This window comes from Podarcis filfolensis, assembly GCF_964270895.1.
Source record: "Podarcis filfolensis genome assembly, chromosome: 2".
NCBI lineage: Eukaryota > Metazoa > Chordata > Lepidosauria > Squamata > Lacertidae > Podarcis > Podarcis filfolensis.
Window position 1 is genome coordinate 17,883,367 of NC_139605.1, and position 24,823 is coordinate 17,908,189.

Here is a 24,823-nt window from a genome sequence, read left to right on the forward strand (position 1 = left end):
TGGTTTTAATTTCCTCAGTGTTTTAATGGTTTTTACTAACTATTTCACTGGTTTATTCTTTTTGTAAACCTTGTTGATTTTGGGGGGATTTCTTTGCAATTAAGTAGTATATAAATTTTATGAAATAAAGTTTGGTAACTATACGATGCTACCAGTAATATTTTAATAACCGTGAGCCACTTAGAAGTCTAGTTTGGAATTAAGGGTTACAAAAGCATCACTAATAATAATATATGGGCAGGCACATCAGTCTAATAGCTTGTTTCCGTGACTGCAGCTATATTCTTAGGCATGAGAAGATTTCAATAATAATAATAATAATAATAATAATAATAATAATAATAATAATAGTTTATTTAAACCCCACCCTTCTGGCTGGGTTTCCCCAGCCACTCTGGGCGGCTCCCAACAGATATTAAAAACATATTAAAACATCAAACATGCTACTCCATGATTATTTTACCTGGTCTGCTCCATGCTTCCTCTCCGACTGATTTCTGGCTTAACTAGGACAATTTATTAAATTAACTTCCAAACAGAAGAATACAGTACAGGTATGCATGGTAGATAAAACACACAAGCACAATTTTGATGAGATCCTGTGTATGATTGAATGATTTTTTAAAAAATGTAGTGGTTTATTATTATACAGATCCATACATGTGTTATACCGCTAGGAATGGGGAAATCTCTCTTCTCCACCAACCCCCACACTCCGGCCAGCTTTAAATTCACTTCTCCCCATTTCCATTAGACTTTGTAGTTTGTTTATTTTTAAAGGCCCAGTGAAATTTCAGCAGCATTCTAATGCGAATTTCTCCCAATACCCATCTTTGTGTATACAATTTTGCCTAATGCAAACATTTCTACAAGGCAATTTCTGTTAATATAATACATTCTCACTAATATATGCATTAACTCTAGTTTATGCATGTATGCAAACAGTATTTAACCAGAGAAGTGAATTGCAAAATTCAGATGTAGTGTGAAGTCAAAGGATGGCTGTGCTTTTGAAGAGTGCGGAATAGGTAGATTTGCCTTTATGTGCAAACAGAATATAAATTCTCCTCATCCCTGCATCCTATGAGACAAAAATGGTAATGATGCAAATGAATGTACAATGCCAGGACACGAATGCACACCCTTTTTTGGGGGGGGCAGTGTTTCATTAATGAATACATGTGAATGGGAAAGTTGGCTGGAGTGGCAGGCAAATCTAATTCCCATTTATTCTGTTTTGGAAAGAAGACTCGGTCATTTGGAACTCCCAAATCGAGGAGGAATTTTGGAAGAGTTCCTCAAAGCCCTACGAACCCTCTGTTTTAGGGGGAGAAAGAGAGTGAAGTACATGAGATTAATCCAGCCCTAATGCCCTCTTCTGAAACAGCCAATAGTTGGGATGTAAAGGTAAAGGGACCCCTGACCATTAGGTCCAGTTGTGGCTGACTCTGGGTTGCGGTGCTCATCTTGCTTTATTGGCCGAGGGAGCCGGCATACAGCTTCCGCTTCATGTCGCCAGCATGACTAAGCCACTTCTGGCAAACCAGAGCACACGGAAACGCCGTTTACCTTCTAGCTGGAGCGGTAACTATTTATCTACTTGCACTTTGACGTGCTTTCAAACTGCTAGGTTGGCAGGAGGTGGGACTGAACAACAGGAGCTCACCTGTCACGGGGATTCGAACTGCCAACCTTCTGATCGGCAAGCCCTAGACTCTGTGGTTTAGACCACAGCGCCACCTGCATCCCTAGTTGAGATGTAGCCTTTCGTAAAACGGTAGTGCCCTCTCTTCCAGAGGTTGTTGTTGTAATAATAATGAATAATAATAAAATTTTATTTATATCCCGCCCTCCCCAGCCGAAGCCGGGCTCAGAGCGGCTAACAACTTTAAAACGATACAACATTCGAAAATCATTTCATTATAAAATCAATTCAAATCAGATTAATGGCAACCATTGGGCTAGAGTTCTGTGAGGATTGCCAAAGGAGGGGGTCAGGCTGTGCCTTGGCCAAAGGCCTGGTGGAACAGTTCTGTCTTGCAGGCCCTGCCGAAAGATGCCAAGTCCCGCAGGGCCCTAGTCTCTTGTGACAGAGCGTTCCACCAGATCGGGGCCACTGCCGAAAAAGCCCTGGCTCTGGTTGAGGCCAGCCTAACCTCCCTGTGGCCCAGGACCTCCAAGATGTTTTTGTTTGAAGACCGTAAGTTCCTCTGTGGGACATACCAGGAGAGGCAGTGCCGTATGTATGAGGGTCCTAGGCCGTTAAGGGCTTTAAAGGTTAAAACCAGCACCTTAAACCTGATCCACCAGGAGCCAGTGCAGCTGGTATAGCACCGGGTGAATATGATCCCGGGAATAGTACTCCAGTTCCCATCATCTCTAGACAGCATGGCCAATGTTCACGGACAATGGAAGTTTGAGCCCCTACAACTTCTGGAAGCCATCATATTGGTTAACCTTAACCCTGCCTCACTCTGACCTACCTAGCAGCCTGTAGAGGTAAAGGTAAAGGGACCCCTGACCATTGGGTCCAGTCGTGGACGACTCTGGGGTTGCGGCGCTCATCTCGCTTTATTGGCCGAGGGAGCCGGCGTACAGCTTCCGGGTCATGTGGCCAGCATGACTAAGCCGCTTCTGGTGAACCAGAGCAGCACACGGAAACGCCGTTTACCTTCCCGCCAGAGCGGTACCTATTTATCTACTTGCACTTTGATGTGCTTTTGAACTGCTAGGTTGGCAGGAGCAGGGACTGAGCAACGGGAGCTCACCCCGTCGCGGGGATTCGAACCACTGACCTTCTGATCGGCAAGTCCTAGGCTCTGTGGTTTAACCCACAGCGCCACCCGCGTCCCATCTAGCAGCCTGTACAGGAGTATAAATGAAAGGTTGGACGAAAGAAGTAATGAATGAATGCCCCAAATGGATCATATTTCAAAGCTTTATAATGCTTTTACAGATACACAAAGCTCTGCATTCTGCCCAAACTCAGCCCAAGCATGAGAACGGAATACACTGTTCATAAGCATTCCTGTACATACATACATTTTCTGATTCAATTTGCCCTTCTATGATAGACTTTTTGTGTATAAGAAAGTGGATGTTATCATGAATGAACATTATGGAACATCAAATTACAAAAAAATGCATCTGATGGTAGTCCTTCTCCAAGTTGACCCATTGTAATTACTGGACATGATTCATTTAGGTGTGTTAATTTCAGTGGGTTTTCTCTGAGTAGGACTAAGTTGGATACCATCCAAATAAAGTATGGCCTCTGCAAAAGTTAAGAATTACATACCTGTGTTGGCTGGTGCTGTTGAGTAGGAGAGGAAAGTGTAGGCTTTAAAAAAGGAATTTAGTTGCAAATGCTCCTTTGAAACATTTTGTTGCTCCAGCTGAATTAATTAAATATTTTTCCTCATTTCTCTTTGGCTGATCAAACTATGCGCTGTGATCCAATTAAATTGGGTTACAAGTCAACTCTTCTTCTACTTCAAAAATGCTTTGCACTACATTCTTCGGGGCGGGGGGGGGAAAGACCTGTCATTTTAAATTAATGAGATACGCTGAAAATATTTTTATATTCAAAAGCAGAGGAGGCAGATGTCAGGGCTACAGAGGTACCTATGCCTTTGCTTCCTTTTGACATACTTAAGTTTTTGAATTCTAAACCCTAAACAAAACCAATTCATACTCCCTGAAAAAGCAACATCTCCTAAATTACATTTACAGTGAAATGTTTGCTTAGCTCCACTGGCTCCCTGTTTCTAGAGGCAGGAAAAATATATCTGCCTTTTAATTTTGAAACATTTAAACATTCAAATCTCTGTGGAGAAATGCTCAGCCAGCTCCAACCTGAGGGAAATTGGCCACGAGTCCAAGATTTTAATTGTTACCAAACTTTAATGCAGTTCAAAAGTGAAAACTTCTTACCACTCACAGTCTGAAATGCTGTCAATTTCCTGGACCGTATTTGATAATATTTTGTTGTATTTATTTAGTTAGTTATTGATATATAAAACCACAAAATACATAATACAGTGGTACCTCGGGTTAAGTACTTAATTCGTACCAGAGGTCCGTACTTAACCTGAAACTGTTCTTAACCTGAAGCACCACTTTAGCTAATGGGGCCTCCTGCTGCCGCCGTGCTGCCGGAGCACGATTTCTGTTCTCATCCTGAAGCAAAGTTCCTAACCTGAGGTAATATTTCTGGGTTAGCGGATTCTGTAACCTGAAGCGTATGTAACCCGAGGTACCACTGTAAAAACGAAAACAACTACCCCCCCAAAAAAACCAATTTTAAAAGTGCATAGGTGAGGATATTTCACCCCTCCCATTGCAAGAATCTGCTGATGTTTCAGAAAGGAGGGGGCGGATTTTGCTCATTGCTTCTTCCGCTCCAGCCTGACTTCAAAGAGGGTGTCAGAGTGTTATCTGTGTATAGATAAGGTCGCTGCCTATGCAGCTGTAACACTCAGTGCAGTCCAGCGTCTCCATTTAGTCTGTAGATAGTTTGTATAGTAGCTGTAGAAAATAAAAGAAGTTATTCTACAGAAGCTGTCGTTCGAGTGATTCATGCTCTGCTGTGCTCCGCTGACTACTGGAAGTGAGTTTGGTGCTCACAGCTCTGAGCTGTGAGTCCACAGCTCTTAGAGCTGCTTCCTGCGCGGAAGATCTCTGGAAGTGCTTTTCCAGCTCGCCTGGCCCAGTCGGGGCTGAAGAGGTTGAGCCCAGTCGGGGGCACTGGCTCAAAGGCGAAGCTGACATCAGGATGTAAATTAGATCGACCAAAGGCCTGGTTTAAAAGGATCATTTTTGCCTGACACCTAAAGGTGTATAATGAAGGCCACAGGTGAACTTCCCTGGGGAGAGCATTCCGCAGATGGGGAGCCACTGCAGAGAAGGCCCCATTCTCGTCTTGCCACCCTCCGGACCTCTCAGGGAGGAGGCACACGAAGGAGGGCCTCAGAAGATGATCTCAGGGTCCGGGTAGGCTCATATGGAAAGAGGCAGTCCTTGAGGTATTGCGTTCCTGAGCCATTTAAGGCTTTATGGGTCAAAACCAGCACTTTGAATTGGGCCTGGAAACTAATTGGTAGCCAGTGCAGTCAGACCAGGATCAGTGTGATATACTCAAACTGTCTTGCTCCAGTGAGCAACCTGGCTACTGAATTCTGCACTAGCTGAAGTTTCTGAACCGTCTTCAGAGGCAGCCCTACGTATAACGCATTGCAGTAATCTAACCTTGACTGTAGCGGCAGCAAGACACGTACACGTACAGTCAATTAAAAGTTTGTTTTATTCCAGAAAAAACATGCCACTTGTCCGGAGCGCTCTGCCCCCGTGACTTATGGCTACCCTGATGATGACTGAACTAAATCCTCAGCGTTGTTCCTCTTCCTCTGGAAACTACGCGTGAAAACAAATCTCTTCCATCGTTTCTGTGATGTCAGTTTCCCCTTTTCTTGTACCCCTCCTCTTCTGCGTTCTTGCACGCTGAGAGGTTTGCAAACTGGTTCGGACAAGCTATGGTCTGCTAAGTCCTGTGTTTCTCTGGGCTGTGAACTCCCCCCTGTCCTTTCCTCTGATCTTCCCATGACAAACCTCCCTTCATCCCCTGGGCTGCCGTCCAAGTCCGGCAGCTGCTGCTGTTCACTTCATGGCTCCAGCCTGACATTGAGGTTACCAGAGCATAGACAACAGTAGTTAGGCTATCCCTGTCCAGATAGGGGCATAATATTGAGGATGGTGATGATAATTAATGTTCCTAATTAATGAGCCAGTGTGGTGTAGTGGTTAAGAGCGGTAGACTCGTAATCTGGTGAACCGGGTTTGCATCCCCGCTCCTCCACATGCAGCTGCTGGGTGACCTTGGGCCAGTCACTCTTCTCTGAAGTCTCTCAGCCTCACTCACCTCACAGAGTGTTTGTTGTGGGGGAGGAAGGGAGAAGGAGATTGTTGGCCGCTTTGAGACTCCTTCGGGTAGTGACAAAGCGGGATATCAGATCCAAACTCTTCTTCTTCTCTTTCTACCCATCTACTGAACAACAAAACAGTGGAAGAGTCATGTGTTCCGTGCTCAGGTGTTGGGCAGTGTGAGAATAAGACTCTCCACCACCCCAAGGACTGCATTCAACTGGGCGTGGTCAAAGTGGGGGTGGCCATAGCTGGCATTCCACAAACACACCACACACCCTACAAACGCACAGCACACTTGCAATCCATGCATGCATACATTTATGGACATATCCAACACACACCACACTGACTGACTCCCACCAGTAACTCGGCTTTTCTTTTCTAAGATATTTCAACTTTTTTCAAGCCTAGTTGCCTGAGTCTATGCTAACACCACTCAACAAAGTTGGAGGTCTTATCCCCCTCTTCTTCCAGGTTTGTTTTTTTCCTTCTGGTCATCTCCTGGCATGAAATGATTTATTACCAAACAAGGATGGGCAGCTACTTAACGAAGCTATGGATAAGTTTCCACTCCATGATCCATGGACCCTAAAGATTCCAAGAACCCCGATGGATCACACCAAAGCCCCATCTCGTCCACCATCCTGTTTTCAGTGGCCACCCCAATGCATCTTGGAATCCCACAAGCCGGACATAAGGAGTTGCATGAGCCATAAGCATGTTTCTCAGATGCTGTTTATTTATCACATTTTTTACTGCTTTATGTAATAAAATATCTGCACAGTTTACATAAAAGCAACAAAAATACAACAGTAAAATTTCCTAAAAAGAAACTAAGAATATGATAAAGATGCCACACCACTGTGCATCTCAGCTAAAACAAAGCAATTACAGTGGCACCTCTGGTTGCGAACAGGATCCGTTCCGGAGGCCCATTCGCAACATGAAAAGAGCGCAACCTGAAGCCCCGTATCTGCGCAGGTGCACGGCGCGATTTGGCGCTTCGGTACATGGATGAAGCACGATTTAGTGCTTCTGCTCATGCTTGAGTGGCGAAACCCAGAAGTAACCCTTTCTGGTACTTCCTGGTCGCAGCAGGACATAACCTGAAAGAACATAACATGAAGCAAACATAACATGAGGTATGACTGTACACAGAAAGTGAATTCTAAAAATGTACAAGTAGTTGCAACAAAAAAGCAAGCTCCACCCCACCCTCCTTTTTAGAAACTGACCTGCAAGTTGTTAGAAGGGCTGGTGTGTAGAACTGCTGGGCACCTGCCGGTGTAAAACTTATTCAGAGCCATTTTGCTTCTCCTATCAGCCATTTAATTGAAGTCTTGGGACTGTTTTCCCTACAGAATGAGAGACTTTCCCTTGGATGATGAAAGCAGAGCCTGCTTTTTTTAACCAACAAAAGCTGTCTAGAACTGAGCAATATCTCCAAAACAGAGATTAAGCCCCAAAGTGCCGTCAAATAACAAAGACCATCTCCGTTTTCGGGAGAAATTGAAATGTGGGATCCTCCCATTGCCACCTTAAGGATTCAAAATGATACAGGTACACCTTTTACACCTGTAATCCAGCAGTAAAAACAAAACAGATGATTTGAGGTGGTTGCTTTGTGTTCTGTGCTAATGAAATGAGTTGCGCAAACATTTTCTCATTTGTTTATCGAGGAATGTATAGCCTACGTTTCTTTTATATAAACTAGGATTGTCCCTCCAGATACTGACAGATTTTACTCCCCATCATCCCTGGCCATTTGCTAGAAAACTGGAGGGCCACAGGTCCTTCTCCCCTGAGGTAAGTCAAGGTAGGATGGCATTTAATAGTTCTCTTCACACTTAAAATTTGTGTGTAATAGAGAATGGGGGAGGGAAGCAGGATCCTATATTTTTATTATTATTTTGTGTTTTTACATTGTAATTTCATGTTGTGAACTGTCCTCAGATTGACGGGTATAGGGCGGTATACAAATTTAATAAATAATCATCATAATAATGTGCAAATAACTTTCACACCTGCATTTGCAGGGCTCGCCTCTCACAGTTGGGAACCTCGCTACATTCTGTAAGATGTGAAAAGGGCTTCTGCTGTTATGGCTGTAATAAATGCACCTGTCAGGGGGGGCTACTTGATTCACTGACTGTTAGCTGGGACAACAGATTGCATTTCTTCTGAATCATGTTTGCTTGAATTAAATAACACCACACGCTGGGCTCCTTTGTTTAGAATGGAATGAACAGTACCAATTTTTTAGAAAAAGAGGTGCCAGAACTCACCACGAACGCCTCCCTCATTCTCTTAGATTGGCAATGGCAGGTGCCAGAATGGAGTTCCAGTGAGTTCCAGCTGGAAAAAAAGGCCCTGGGGATGACAGGCATTTACTTAATTCATAATTCCACTCAATGAGCTAGTTCACGTGCAACGCTAAGCCAAACCATGGGTCAGCGAAAGCACTAGGGCTCCCAGAGATGAGATTGCAACCACTTTGCTCCTTCCCCACTCCTCCTTCTGCCATGGTGCTGTGAGCTAAGTCATAGTTTGGTTTAGCATGCCATTCAGACCAAAGAGAGCCCAGTCTGTAGCCAAGGTTTGTTAAGTGGGTTTACAGCATGAGTCTGGGTTGGGATGCTAAGCCAAACCATGGCTTAGTTCAAAGCAGCACTGCAGCAGTAGGACTGGAGGAGAAGTAAGGTGGCTGCAATCTCCTCTCTGGAACTCCCATTGAAGACTTTACTACCCCATTTCTTCTCTTAGAAAAAGAAAGAATGACATTCAATGAAAATAGTAAGAATAAAATGGCAGCACTCAAGGACTACCTTCCCTATCATTGTCTCTCCTTGTCTCTTCAGATTCAAGCAAGCCAACTCAAGAGGTCCTGGAAAAGAACAATGCAACATCTTGGTCAGAATTCATTCTTATGGGTTTTTTGAGCCAATCGAAATCACCCAGTGTCATCATGACTCTGTTTGTCATGATGTTCATCATGGTCCTCTCTGAAAACAGCCTCCTCCTCTACCTGATCCACGTGGACTCTGGCCTCCATTCCCCAATGTATTTTTTCCTTGGTCAGTTGTCTGTCATGGATATTTCTCAAACTCTCGCCATCGGCCCTAAAATGCTTGTGGACTTTTTAAGGGAGAAGAATACCATTTCACTGACTGGGTGCTCAGCCCAGATATTTTTCGTACTGCTCATGGGCAACGCAGAATGCCTAATCCTTGCAGCAATGTCCTATGACAGGTACGTGGCAATCTGCAAGCCCCTCCAATATCCGGTCCTCATGAGAAGAACTGTCTGTCTCATCCTGACCGCGGTGGTTTGGTTTTGTGCCTTTGGTGCCTTGGGACCCAGCATGTACATGCGGCTACTGCACTACTGTGGCTCCAATGTAATCCATCACATCTTTTGTGACCTCCCGTCAATGCTGAAGTTGTCCTGTTCTGATACATCTCGCTTGGAAAAGACACTGGTTTTTACAGGCTTTCTTCTGCTGATCCTCCCTTCGGCCATCATTCTGGCCTCCTATGTGTGCATTCTCGCTACGGTCTTGAGGGTGCACTCTTCTGAAAGGAGCCACAAGGCTCTCAGCACTTGCCTGTCTCACTTGACCGTGGTGGGGCTCTTTTATGGGGCAGCCATGTTCAAATACTTGAGACCCAGGTCCTACCAAATGCCATACCACGACGATATGGTTTCTGTGTTTTGCCTCATCGTCACTCCCATGATGAACCCTCTCATCTACAGCCTGAGGAATCGGGATGTGCTGGCGGCACTGAGGAAAACGTTCCGGAAAAACACATCTTGAATAACTTACTTACTTACTTATTCAAACCTTTATTAGGCATTATACAAATAAAACGATAAAAGAAAAAGTAACATATAAAAGCCTTGAGATATATACAGAAAGGCAGCAGTTGGCTACATACATATATATTTATATACATATAAAATCAGTGGTTTTCCTTGTTAACCTGCTCCTTGGAGGACTGCTACCAAAAACTCGGCTACCCCCGCCGTTACCCTTTGGTCAACGTCGGATAGGCAGAATCCCACACATTCACCTTGTTGGGGCTCCAGACCACCCAAAAGAGGGGACAGCACGCGTTGACGGAGCGTACTGTACAATGGGCACTGAAAGAGAATGTGCTCTACCGTGTCCGGGACATTCATAAAACATCTGCAGAATCTCTTGTTTCTAGGGATGTTTTGATATCTTCCCCTGACAAATGCTGAGGGAAAAACATTCAAACGGGCCAGCATAAAAGCCCTACGTTGGGCTGGAATTATTAATTTGGTGACGTAATTGCGAATGTAACAAGCTCTCTATAAATTACGAGAAGACAAAAATTTTGGTCTTCTCGAATGGTTGGAAATTAGAGAAATGGAAAATAAGAGGGCAGGAAATCCAACAAGTGAAAATCTATAGGTATCTGGGAATCTTATTCCAGAGCAATTTAGGGTGGGCAAATCATCGCACAAATGCCATAAAACAGGCAAAGTGCACCTCATCAGCAGTTACCCGTTTTTATTATCAGAAAGGCAATCAATTTATTCCTGCGGCCAATCAGATATTCCAAACAAAAGTGCAATCCCAGATATTCTATGGAATACCGCTATGGGTCCAAGCATATAATAGTGATTTAAAAAAGATTCACCCCAGCTTTCTGAGACGTATTCTTGGACTCCCAGCTGTGATCAAATATGAAACAATGTGTGCAGAAATAGGCATACACACAATGGAATATTGGGCCTGGTCCACCTCAATAAAGTACTGGTTACGCTGCCATTTTCGCTGCCCTCCATCAAGTCTGCTCGCTGATTTGCTCAAAGACTCCTACAAATCAAGATGGTATCAGTACCTCGAAAAAAAGATTGAATCTTTAGGCATCGAGCTGGAGCCCCTGTACAATTCTAATGAGCAATACATTTTCCATAATATCCTAACTAGACTAAAGGATGTCGAGAGGCAAAATATTATGGCAGCTGTAAACAAAATCTGTTCGCCCATATTCTATGATTTAAATATCTTAGATAGCAGAGCCATCTTGAATAACCTCCCAGGAAATCTTGCTGCCCTATTAAGGTTAACAGAGTCATTATGTTCAGAATCTTCATGGACGTATGCCTACTTTATCAGATGCTTCTTTGTCACTGTTTCTCATTAATAGTTCCCTGCCCCAGTGCAGGCGTTAATACAATCATCTCAGTGATTACCCCTACTGTAAAAGATGTGCCCATTTTAGCAAACTTTGAAAGTGTGATGATCACTGATGGTCATTTTTGCATTTCATTTCCACTCAAATCCCGCTTTCCAGTTTTCTCCCAAATATTACGTACCGTTTCACTTCATGCATCTGACAAAGTGAGCTCGAGTCCAAGGAAGCTTTGTCAATCTTTATGGCACCACAGCACCCTTTGACTGTTTTTGCAGTGAGAAGCTAACAGAGACTCCTCTGGAAATTTTTTTCAGTGCACTTTAATGTATGCTCTGCTTGTTGCACTAACTGAAAAATGAATAATAGTCACAATGCACAAGTTCTCAGCAGTTGCTGAACACAAATATAGAACACCCTTCACCTGTACTATGTCCTTATGCTTCTGAAGAAGAGCCTTTGATTTATTTCATATATGTCCATTACTAACAGTGCAATCCTAGAGACATCTACTCAAAAAGCAATTTTGAATCTATTTGGGAGGAAGGAGAGGAAGGAAAGCTGTGATGTGCTATGTCCTTTCTCTGGCTTCCACTAGTGGGACCAGTTAGTTCAGCATGGCCCTGGTGGTATGCACTGGCCACAAGATTCTACTTGTTTCAATATTTTAATGTTGTATTTTAATCTTGTTTTTAAGTTGTATTCATTCAACTTGTTTTTATTATTGCTTGTTAGACGCCCTGAGCCCGGCCTTGGCTGGGGAGGGTGGGGTATAAATAAAAATTATAATTATAATTATTATTATTATTATTATTATTATTATTATTATTATTATTATTAATCTGTAGCTTTGGAAAGCAGACTGACCTGTTTTGGAGCCTCTCTGTGTCTGTCAAATTTGACTCATTATTTGGGACTGGAATTAGAGTTGCTAAAAAACCAAGTTGTGTCCTCGTCTTCCCCATTCACTAAAATTATGAATTTACAAACAGCTACAACTTGTTTCTAATTTTGCAGAAATGGATGAAATTTGCAGGCAAAGGAGCAAATCCAGAGTGGATTAATGCTGAACAATTTTAGGCAGATCAAAGGTTTTTAGTGCTGGGGACCTTTAAAGTTGTTTCGTCTTATAAAGAAAAGGTATCCTTTATTTTATGCCAGAATTTTCTGCCTGCTACAGTGGCTTTCCCCCCAAGAGAGATTTACCATTTTGGGGTAGGTACAATAGGAATAGGGGCAGGGGCAATGAAAGGGCAGGGGGAATAGCATTGATCCCAAGTAAAGTCTGGGCTGGGGAAAAGGTCAACACACACACACGTATGGCTTTTCATGCAGTTGTGGTACAACTTTAGTCTGGTCATATATACAGTATTGTGTTTTGCTGAGCATTATATTATTCTTGAAAGCTGTACCCTTACTTTCTTTTTTTGTGGACAAGAACTCAAAGTTGTCAGGAGCTGCATAAATAACAATAAAATATTTTTTTAAAGCATTGATTTTATTTAAGACCGTTGTAAATGTACTCTGTGTGTTTTTAGAGAGGTATGAGGATAGTTGTGATGAAAAAAACTGAATAATGATGGAAATAAGTACAATGGAAACTCACCCAATCTAATTCCTTATCACAGACCATAAAACCATAACAAAAAACATAATAAGAGCCTGTTGGATAAAGCCAATGGCCCATCTAGTCTAGCATATGCCATTTGAAATATGATTCGGGGGGGGGGGATGCTCTGCAAAATTCAAAGACATGTGAATTTTGACAGATAGGTGTGCTTTGGTTCACATATTGTTTCAGAAAGTCTGAATTAGGTAGTTTAAAATGCAAACAAAATCAAATTCCTCCTCTATCCCTACTCCCAGGTAAATGTGCATGGGATTATAGCTCAAATGCTGTGTTTATACCTTTCTTTTGTGAACATTCACATTTATTAGGCAATTAAAGATGTTTTCCTTTTGCCATTCACCTTGTGCAGGAGAAGAAGGTGTGTGATGCCAAGGGAATACAAGACTAGTGTTTGCAGAAGTTCTTAAGTCTTGATCTCTTTCTCTCTAAAAATAGCAGCTAGTTACTAACATGTCTACCCAGAAGTAAATTTGATTGAATTTAAAAGTAAGTGGTAGTATAGCAAGCCTAGCTTTATATCTTCTACAAAAGTAGAATGTATGAATGAGTTTCCTTCTTTAAAAAAATGCCAATTAATTTTTATTGATTTTCAAAAAATTTAATAAATTAACAACAAATTAATTCAAATTTAAAACAAATTTAAAAGTTAGTTTACAATCCCCCTTCCAGATGTTTCTTTTCTCTCCTTCCTTTGCTGCTCACAATAACATACCTTTTCCTAATTTCTATTCATTTCCCATCTTTCTGAATTTTCACCAGCTGTGCATGTTTCAATTCCAATTTTCAGCTTAGACTTTTGCTTAACTACAGCATGTCCCCAGTTATTCAAATTATTCTTCCTTTATCTATCCATATAAATTGTGAACGAGCTTTTCCTTTGAGTTTTGTAAAACTGAGCCGACTGTGAAATGTGGAACAAGCAAGCAGCCTCCTGTTCATGTCTGCAAACTGCTTGCTCACCTTCCTCTTGCTCTGCCACTCCAGAAGGGATGACCACTCGAACTATAACAGAGGAGGAGGAGGAGGAGAAGCTGTCACTGCCTGCTTGCTCATTGGCAACACACACACACACACACCCCTTAAAGAAAACATTGAAGGTACTTGCAGATATTGAAAGCAATTTTAGGATGCAATAAGAAGAATAAGAATAAGAATTTATTATTTGTACCCCGCCCATCTGGCTGGGTTTCCCCAGCCGCTCCCCAGCTTCCAACAAAGATTAAAAATACATTAAAATGTCACACATTAAAAACTTCCCTGAACAGGGCTGCCTACAGATGTCTTCTAAATGTCAGGTAGTTGTTTGTTTCTTTGACATCTGATGGGAGGGCGTAGTATAGGGCGGGTGCCACTGCTGAGAAGGCCCTCTGCCTGGTTCCCTGTAGCCTCACTTCTTGCAGTGAGGGAACCGCCAGAAGGCCCTCAGTGCAGGACCTCTGTGTCCGGGCTGAACAATAGGGGTGGAGACGCTCCTTCAGGTATACTGGACCGAGGCCCTTTAGGGCTTTAAAGGTCAGCACCAACACTTTGAATTGTGCTCGGAAACGTACTGGGAGCCAATGTACACAAAGACTGCATGATCCTTTTTGTAATGAAACCAAATTCTTTTCCTTTTAAATCATTTGGAACCTTTTCTTCTTCCTTACCTTTACTGCCAGTGCATTTTGAGACTTCCGGGTTGGCGCCATCGGTAATGGCGGATTCCCTCTGACTCTGAGGGACTCTGCTCTGCGGGAATTGGGTCTGCACCGCTACGGTGAACCGGGGACCCTTCAAAAATCACAGGCGGGTGAAGCCTGTGAACGTGGGACTCGGCGGGCACCTTTTGCGCCCCCCCCCAATTTGCAAAGGAACCCAATTACGGGCTCCGGAGCGAAGTGGGGCGAGTGGCGCGGTGCTGTGAGTCAACTGCTTCTTCCACGGAGCGAAGCCGCACAGCCGTTACCGGAGAGCGCTGACTTTTTCCTGTGACAATCCGGCCATCAAAGCAACTACCCGTGAGTAGGACAAAATTGGAAATAAAGGAAATAAAGGCTTAATTCGGCACCGAAGCGGGGAGGCATAAACAGGAAGTCCGCCTTCCGTTTCTTGTAAATAGACTAATGCAAAGAGGCTGTAAGCTAAAGACCTGGAAAGTCGATTGGGAAGGACTACAATCCTAACATCAAAATAAGCGATTTCTCCCCTCGGCTGCAGGAGAGGAGGGGGGAAAGGTTTGAACTGTATTTTCCTGCAAAAAGAGAGGGAAAGAAATAAAAATCCACCGCTTAAAACCTGGGAACGGGCTGCCAATGGACAATAAGACTGCCGTTTTGTGATGCGCTGTTTGTGAATAGAGTACTTTTTGACAGTTAATTCTGCAAGAGAGAACATTGTTCCTGGTTGGCTTCTCCTGATTTTAAAGTAACTGAAAAGGAACTGAAATTGAAAGTGCTGTTTACTTTGTGAAATGGGGGGTCTAAAAAGAGTTACTTTTTAATGCAACAAGTCTTGACTGTTACTGTGTCCCCCTAGAGGAAGTTTGAAATTGTTACAACAACTGGGCCAGGGGAATTTTCCACTTCAAAACAAATTGGGACTGTGGGATTGACCTTGGTTCTCAGCTAAAGTGCTATGGCAGATGGAAAAGAAAAAGTAGATTTGCTTCAAGACAAAACACTGAGGTCTGGGAAGCGAAGAGTATCAGTATCTGCCCTTCGGCACCATCAGTGGCTGCAGCTGTACAGTCTAAGTCAAAAGGTATGGCCTCTGAAGATGTTTTAGTACTTGCATTAGGTAAAATAAATGAAACCTTGGAAAAGTTAAGTCAGCAAGTAGCTGAAGCATCAACTAAAATCGATCAAAACACTACAAGCATTAATAATTTGGGACAGAAGGTGAACACTAATACAGAAACTATTGAGAAATTGCTACAGGAATCTACTTTGACCCGACAGACAGCTGAAGAAGCTAAGGAAAAGCAGTTGCTGTAGAGGAAAAGATATCACCTATTCAAAGGCAACTCGAGGACCATAGGTCGATGCTGTCTATGATTGAATTGAAGGAGAAACAAACGAACCTAAGGATCAGGGCTGTGCCTGAACTTGAGAAAGATAACCTGATTGACTTTCTTATGCAGGAATTTGCAGACTTTTGGAAACCAGATCTGGAAAAGGAAGAATTTAAGATAGTGAGTGCTTTTAGGCTTGGAAGAGGGGGGAAGAAGAACAGGGTGAGAGACTGTCTGATTACCCTCCGAACAAAAGAGGAGAGAGACAAAATCTTGAGTCTGCATTTTCAGAAGACCTTGGAAATACATCAGTCAAGAGTGGAGATATTTAAAGACATTCCGAAATATCTTCTGGACCTTAGATCCAACTATAGAGATTTGGTTGCCCTGTTGAGAAGCAACAGAATTGCTTTCAGGTGGGAATTTCCCCAAGGCCTATCTTTCAGTTTTAAAGGAAGAAAGATAAAAATAAGATCAGTGGACGACAAAGAAAGATTTTTGAAGGATCACGAAGAAGACTTGCAGAAAGAATCTGGAGAAGAGCCAGGAGCATTAGAAAGGGGAATACTAGATAAAGCAATACTACCTTTCAAATTGGACTACCCAGAAAAAGTGACACCACCGACAGAACAAGAACAAGCACTTGGCACAGTTGGAGGAAAAGCAAAGTAACTACATCATGGCCCTGCAACTATTAAGCTGGAATACTAATGGTCTCAACTCCCCCCAAAAAAGGAAAAGAATTTTTCATTTATTAAAAAAGGAACAACTGGACTTGATTTGCTTACAGGAAACACATGTGATAAGGCTACATAGGAAAGTATTGATTAACAAAAGACTGGGTCAAGAGTTTATTTCATCGGACAAAGTTAAAAAAAGAGGAGTAGTGAATTATGCAAAGGAAATATCACCGAAATTTATTTTTAAAGATGACCAAGGAAGATTGGTGGCAATTGAAATTCAAATACAAGGAGAGAAATTTCTGATAGTAGGAGTTTATGCACCAAATGAGGGAAAATCAGAATTCTTTAAAAAGTTGCATGAGACCTTGATGGACTATTTGGATTACAATGTGATCTTGATGGGGGATATGAATGGAGTGGTATCTACAAATATGGACAAGGCACAAAGACAGGTAGTTACTAAAGACGGTAGACTACCGAAAACCTTTTTTGAGATGACTGACAATTTGGATTTAGTTGACATTTGGAGAACAAAGAACCCCTTGGGTAGAGAGGGAACTTTCTTTTCTGAAGCCAAAATGACATGGACAAGAATTGACCAAATATGGGTAACTAGAGGAATGGCTCCAAAGATAAGAAAAGTGGAAATTAGCCCAAAAACCTGCTCTGACCATAATGCTGTGAAGATGGAAATGAAACTAACACCAACTGGCTCCTTCAGATGGAGGATGAACGACACCTTGTTTAGGGATGAAGAAGTGACTAAGAAGGCCCAAAAAACCTTGAGAGACTATTTTGAGATAAATATGAATACTACTGTTGAAAAAAGAGTAGTCTGGGACGCAAGTAAAGCAGTTATGAGAGGGTTTCTGATACAACAGAATGCAATAAAGAAGAGAACCCAAAATGAGAAGAAAGATAAAATTTTGGAGAAAATAAAGGAAAGTGAGAAGAAATTGAGAGCAAAACCAAAGTCGCAAGAGATTTTGAGAGAAATTACGTTACATCAAGTACAATATATGAAAATGATGAATCAGGAAATAGAATGGAAAATTAAACAGATGAGACAAAAGACATTTGAGTCGGCTATTACATGTGGGAAACTGTTGGTTTGGCAAATAAAAAAAGACAAAAACTTAACACTATTATAAATTTAGAAGTGGAAGGAAAGAATATACAGAACCCAGTCGAGATTAGAAATTGTTTCCAGAGGTACTTTAAACAGTTATATACAAAAGGGCCACAGAAAGAAATTGATATAGATCGATTCTTGAAAATAAATGGATTACAAAAAATCTCTCAAGAAAATAAATTAATGTTGAATTACAAAATAACTGAACAGGAGGTAGAAGGTGCCATTCAGAATATGCAATTAGGTAAATCTCCAGGACCGGATGGACTGACTTCTAGATATTATCGATCTTTAAAAGAATGGTTAGTACAACCTTTAAAGGAAGTCTGTAATGAAATATTGGAAGGGAAAAGGGCACCAGAGTCGTGGAAGGAAGCGTATATCACACTTATACCAAAAACAGAGACTGAAAAGACGCAGCTCAAGAACTACCGCCCCATATCACTGCTTAATGTGGATTATAAAATATTTGCAGACATTTTGGCTAAAAGACTAAAAAAAGTACTAGTGGAAGAGATTCATAAAGATCAAGCAGGTTTTCTCCCGGGTAGACACTTGTCTGATAATATGAGAAATATAATTAACATTTTAGAAAAATTACTAGTGAATATTAATACCAAGGCAGCTTTGATATTTGTGGACACGGAGAAAGCTTTTGACAATATTTCCTGGAGTTTTATGAAGAAGAACCTACAGGGGGTGGGGGTGGGTCAAGGTTTTGGAAATGGTATAAGTGCAATTTATTCTGAACAAAAGGCCAAATTAATTGTTAATAATGTGGTGACGGAGGAATTTAGGATAGAAAAAGGGACACGACAAGGTTGCCCAATCTCCCCATTGCTTTTTATATCGGTCCTGGAGGTCCTTTTAAATATGATTAGAAGGGACCAATTGATTAAGGGTATACAGGTCAGAGCTAAACAGTACAAATTGAGAGCATTTGCAGATGACCTAGTATTGACATTACAGGAGCCAGAATCTAGTACTAAAAGAGCTTTGGAATTGATTCAAGAATTTGGTCAGGTTGCAGGATTTAAGCTGAATAAGTCAAAAACAAAGGTTCTAGAGAAAAATTTAACAGCGATTGAGAGAGAGAGGTTTCAGAAGGAGACAGGCTTAACAGTGGTTAAGAAAGTGAAATACCTGGGGATTAATATGACAGCTAAGAATGTGAATTTATTTAAAGGTAACTATGAAAAATGCTGGACGGAAGTGAAAAAAGATCTAGAAATTTGGTCAAATTTGAAGCTTTCATTGCTAGGCCGTATTGCTGCGATAAAGATGAATTTATTGCCTAGAATGTTGTTTTTGTTTCAAACATTGCAAGTTTTGGATAAAATGGACTGTTTCAAGAAGTGGCAGAGAGACATTTCTAGATTTGTCTGGCAGGGCAAGAAGCCTAGAATAAAATTTAAAATACTAACGGATGCAAAGGAAAGAGGTGGATTTGCCCTGCCAGACCTAAAACTTTATTATGAATCAGCAGCTTTTTGCTGGCTGAAAGAATGGCTGCTTCTTGAAAACACAGACATTTTGGATTTAGAAGGTTTTAACAATGTATTTGGGTGGCATGCATATTTGTGGTATGATAAGGTCAAAGCACATAAAGCATTTAAAAACCATATTGTCAGGAAAGCATTGTTTAACGTCTGGATAAGATATAAGGACCTACTGGAAAATAAAACCCCAAGGTGGTTGTCACCGATGGAAGCGAAGGCTCAGAAAAAGCTCAATATGGAGGCCAAGTGGCCAAAATATTGGGAAATTTTGGAACAAGAGGGAGATAAATTAAAATTGCAGAGTTTTGAAAAACTAAAAAACAAAGTGCAAGATTGGCTTCATTACTATCAGATAATGGAGGCATACAATTTGGATAAGAAAATTGGCTTCCAGGTGGAAAAATCAAAATTGGAAACAGAACTGTTAGATCCCAAAACTAAAATTCTGTCAAAGATGTATAACTTGCTGTTGAAATGGAATACTCAGGATGAAACGGTGAAATCTGCCATGATTAAATGGGCACAAGATGTAGGACATAACATAATGATGGTTGACTGGGAACAGTTATGGACCACAGGTATGAAGTTTACGGCATGTAATGCCTTAAGAGAAAATGTTATGAAAATGATATACAGGTGGTACATGACACCAGTCAAGCTTGCAAAAATCTATCATTTGCCCGATAATAAATGTTGGAAATGTAAAGAAACTGAAGGTACATTCTTTCACCTTTGGTGGACGTGCCCAAGGATTAACGCTTTCTGGGAGATGATCTATAATGAAATGAAAAAGGTATTTAAATATACCTTTCTGAAGAAACCAGAGGCCTTTCTCCCGGGCATGGTTGGCCAATTGGTGTTAAAGAAGGATAGAACTTTCTTTATGTATGCTACAACAGCAGCAAGAATACTTATTGCAAAGTACTGGAAGACACAAGACCTACCCACCCTGGAAGAATGACAGATGAAGGTAATGGACTATATGGAACTGGCGGAGATGACTGGCAGAATCCGAGACCAGGGAGAAGAGTCGGTGGAAGAAGATTGGAAGAAATTTAAAGTCTATTTACAGAAATATTGCAAAGTTAATGAATGTTAGAATGATGTTGGATTGAATTTAATTGGTTTTAGTTGAAATGTTATTAAGAATTAAGTAAGAATAGATTGACTATAGATAAAGGGGTAAAATGTAAAATTAAATTGTGTTAAGATGAATTATGGAATTAATTTTGAGAAAGAGGGAAAGGACTTGCTGAAATAACTAATTGAACTAGAACACAAAAAGGGAGGTGTGAGGAAGTCAAGGAAATAAGCAAAAGAAAGATAAGGATATGAAAATAGGGTTGTTTTTTCTTTTTCTTTTTCTTTTTAAATGTTTTTGTTTGTAAAATGTTTTTCTTTTCTATGCTTTCTTTTGTATTGTAAATTTTTTTTCTTTTTTATTGTTTGTATTTCTTTTTCCTGTATTTGTTAAATTTGAATAAAATATCACTTAAAAAAAAAACAATAGGGGTGGAGACGCTCCTTCGGGTATACTGGACCGAGGCCCTTTAGGGCTTTAAAGGTTAGCACCAACACTTTGAATTGTGCTCGGAAATGTACTGGGAGCCAATGTACACAAAGACTGCATGATCCTTTTTGTAATGAAACCATATTCTTTTCCTTTTAAATAATTTGGAACCTTTTCTTCTTCTTTACCTTTACTGCCAGTGCATGGAAACTTGTTTACTAAACCAGCCTCACATCCCAGAAGACAGAGGGTCTAAGAGGCAGCTCTGAATACAGCTCTTTTTATTAAACTGTTCCTCATTCTCAGCGGCTGCTGTTTGACCCGGGAACATTACAAACTTATGTGAAATGGTGTTTCGGCTCTAGAAATTACTTATGAGGGGCATGCTTCAGAAAGAGTTTCCTTAGGGCTGCTAGAACATCCCTGTTGCGCAGGCTGTATATAAAAGGATTCAGCATTGGGGGGATGATGGTAGTGCACATTGAGTAGATCATGGCCCTTTGTGCAGAGTAGGAGGATACTGGGACAGTGTATGTCAGTGCAGCTGCCCCATAGAAGAGTCCCACCACACACAGGCGGGACACGCAAGTCCCTAAGGCCTTGTGTCTTCCTTTGACTGAGCGCATGCCCAGCACTTGCACAAGGATGGTGATGTAAGAGGCAGCGATGACTGAGATAGGGAGGAGAAGTATGACCACGTCATCAAAATACACCAGTTTTTCAAAGGCAGAGGTGTCGGCACAAGACAACTTCAGTAAAGCTGGGAAATCACAAACATAATGCTCAATCACATTTGACCCACAGTAAGGCAGAGCCTGGACAAAAATCGCAATGGGCATGATGGAAAGCGTTGACAAACACCAGATCCCAGCCGTCAATATGAGGCAGGTTGTTCTCCGCATGAGGATGGGGTACTGCAAGGGCCTGCAGATGGCCACGTACCTGTCATAAGACATGGCGGCCAGGACCAGGCATTCTGCACCTCCCCCGGTCAATGTGAGGAAAATCTGTGCCACACAACCGCCGAGCGAGATGGTGTTTCTGTGGGCTAAAAAGTTCGCAGACATTTTAGGGACAATAACGAGGATTTGGCCCAGATCTATGCAGGCCAGTTGGCTGAGGAAAAAATACATTGGGGCGTGATGGGAGGAGTCTCTTTGGATTAGGCTCAGGAGGAGACCATTTCCAGCAAAGCAACAAAACCCATGAGAAGAATTGCACCAAAGAAGACGTTGGGTGTCCTCAGATGCACGAGGCCCACAAGAAGAAACTCTGTCCATGATGTGGCATTCTCATTTCCCGTGATCCCTTTGACCTGAAGACAAAAGGGCAACGTTTGTGAAGAAGGAAATAGCCACACCCAACAAACAAAACAGAAAACCTTCAAGCTTTGGCCGATGCTTTAGCTACATGGCTATTAAAAGAAAAGCTCGAGGAAGTCCATACAATGTTAATTTGACTATTAATGTTCTGTAACAACAAAAAAGAGAATTGGTGCTGTTGGAATTCCACAGGTACCAAGACAGGAGATGTGATTCAGGCAGTGTCTGTTGACCCAGAGTTCTCCTATGGGTGCAGCTCTGAGGCATATGGCCAAGAAGCTCTGGAGATGATGTACAGATGGTACACAACACCAGTGCAGTTAGGAAAAATGTACAAAACTAGTTCAAATATATGTTGGAAGTGTAAGGAAAAGGAGGGGACATTTTATCATATGTGGTGGGATTGTAAGGTAATTTAAAAAATTTGGGAAATGATATACAACGAATTGAAGAAAATGTTCCATTTAACATTTGTTAAAAAAACCAAGGCATTTTTGTTGGAGATTGTAGGGAAAGACCTGCCAAAAAAGTTGAAAAACATCTTCATGTATGTGACAACGGCCGCGAGAGTTCTGGTAGCACAAGGATGGAAGACTGAAGAAATCCCAACTAAAGAATCATGGCAAGAAAAATTGATGGACTATGCAGAACTGGCAAAACTGACATATAAGCTACAGGACAAGGATAACTGTGACTTTAAGGATGAATGGGAACCCTTTACAAAATATCTGAGGACGCAACAAAGCGAACTGGACTCCTTGGCAGGTTTTAAATAAACATTCACAAACTTTTTATTGATAATATGTCTTGTTGTAATTTTGAATAAAAAAAATTAAAAAAGAAGAAGAAGAAGCTCTGGTTTTTTCAGATTTGGCTTTTAAGCTACGTCACCTTAATCTACTCTGTTCAGTTAAGGAAAACTATATCATTGCATTGAATGTGAGGCATCGCTTTCATCTGGACTCAAAGCCAGTGGCAGGATTAGTAGAGTGGAAAGTAGGGAGACGGAGGGTAGCAGAACCAGAGTCAATGATAGGCAGAGCCAACTCGTTCTCATTTTGTCTCCATCTCTCTCATCTCTGGCAAATTTCACAAGGACAACACAGAGCCTAAAGAGCAGGATGTTGCCACTGGCCTGGAAGAAGTAGCAAAACTGGCAGGTTGGATCTGACTGAGGACTGACTGAGGTTGGCAGAGCAGCCCTCATGAACCAGCCTCCACACAACATATGCATGAAGCTACTGTGTGTACAAGTTCTGTGTGGTACCTTTTAGGCTCCACTCCCATCTGGGGACCATCCCCAAGGAATTTAGTGGGGCTTACTTCTGAGTAATGTGTGGCTATTGTGACATTACCTGTCACACTACAAACTGTGACAGGAGGGACTGCTTCTAAGCCAAGGTTAGACATGGTGCTGTGGGTTAAACCACAGAGCCTAGGGCTTGCTGATCAGAAGGTCGGTGGTTCAAATCCCCACGACAGAGCGAGCTCCCGTTGCTCGGTCCCTGCTCCTGCCCACCTAACAGTTCGAAAGCACATCAAAGTAAAAGTAGATAAATAGGTACCGCTCCGGCGGGAAGGTAAATGGCGTTTCCTTGCGCTGCTCTGGTTCGCCAGAAGCGGCTTAGTCATGCTGGCCACATGACCCGGAAGCTGTACGCTGGCTCCCTCGGCCAATAAAGCAAGATGAGCACCGCAACCCCAGAGTTGGCCACGACTGGACCTAATGGTCAGGGTTCCCTTCACCTTTACCTTACTTCTGAGTAATGTGTGGCTATTGTGACATTACCTGTCACACTACAAACTGTGACAGGAGGGACTGCTTCTAAGCCACGGTTAGACACTTTTTGGTTTAGTTAGGCACTAAGTGCTTATACAACAGCAGTGTTTTTGTGACCACGCCTTTGACCACACCCATGTGACCTCCTCGGTCCCACCTTCTTAACTTCCAGTAACAATAGTTCCCTGGGAGACATTCAAAATGTAGTTTTTAAATAAATAAAATATTATATTTTTCCTACATGGTGGGAGGAAATGATGTCTTCATTTAGGAAAAGCATCCTAAATATGCTTTAAGTATCTGTGAGTGTCTTCAGTGTTTCCTTTAAAGTGTGTGTTTTGTGTGTCTTGAATGCTGCTTGTACTGCTCTCCTTCTCTTGCTACTTCTTCAGTCCTCGTGGTCCCTTCCAACTCTACAATTCCATGATTCAAGGGGAAAGAATACATGGAATCTCACCATCCCATTAAGAGTGCCCTTCATTCCAGTTCTTTCATGGGCCAGCCATCCCTCCTCCTCCCAAACCCATGCAAAAGCACTTTCCTTGGCACAATCCAGAAAACTAATCCATGCTCACCCAAGGATGTGAAGAAATACATCTCTGCAGATCAACTAACACAACCACTCTGCATGTGGACCGGCTGTTGTAGCTTATTGAGCAGGTGCAATTTTGGCAGGTCAAAGGTGTCCAATTCTGCTGTGGCACATTTTTAGTGTGGCAAGATGTCAGGAAGCATGTCCGCAAGGACCTTTCCAAAGTTGGGAAGCAGAATAGCCTGGGCTGCACTTGACTAGTGTTGACTTTTTCTGCCTTAAGCTGAACTGCCCAGTGCACCTGGTGACTGAACAATCCTCCCTTATTTGTCATAAAAATCAACAAAAATTAATTGACAAATTTAAAAAAAGGAAAAGTTCATTCATACATTCTTCTTTTGAAGAAGATATAAAGCTAGGCTTGCTATCCTAACACTTAACTTTAAATTCCATCAAACATACTTCTGGGTAGACATGTTAGTAACTAGCTGCTATTTTTAGAGAGAAAGAGATCTTGAACTTCTGCAAACAGTAGTCTTGTATTCCCTTGACATCACATACTTTCTTCTCCTGCACAAGGTGAATGGCAGAAGGAAAACATCTTTAATTGCCTAATAAATGTGAATGTTCGCAAAAGAAAGGTATAAACACAGCATTTGAGC

General features: G+C 41.8%; 2 protein-coding genes and 1 pseudogene across 3 annotated transcripts in view; all 3 read right to left on the reverse strand.

The window, feature by feature from the left end:
• Window positions 1-24,823, reverse strand: part of LOC310758203 (olfactory receptor 2V1-like) — a gene marked incomplete at its 3' end in the record, with an annotated part of 192,923 nt that overhangs the window by 79,732 nt on the left and 88,368 nt on the right. The gene's annotated exons all lie outside the window — the stretch shown is intronic.
• The window catches only part of LOC310757133 (olfactory receptor 2D3-like), a 181,528-nt gene that overhangs the window by 74,165 nt on the left and 82,540 nt on the right, over window positions 1-24,823 (reverse strand). The gene's annotated exons all lie outside the window — the stretch shown is intronic.
• On the reverse strand, window positions 20,562-24,637 carry LOC310758125 (olfactory receptor 2Z1-like; annotated as a pseudogene). The gene is made up of 2 exons: window positions 24,624-24,637; window positions 20,562-21,927 (listed from the first exon to the last, which is right to left on the reverse strand). The product of its transcript is annotated as an olfactory receptor 2Z1-like (transcript).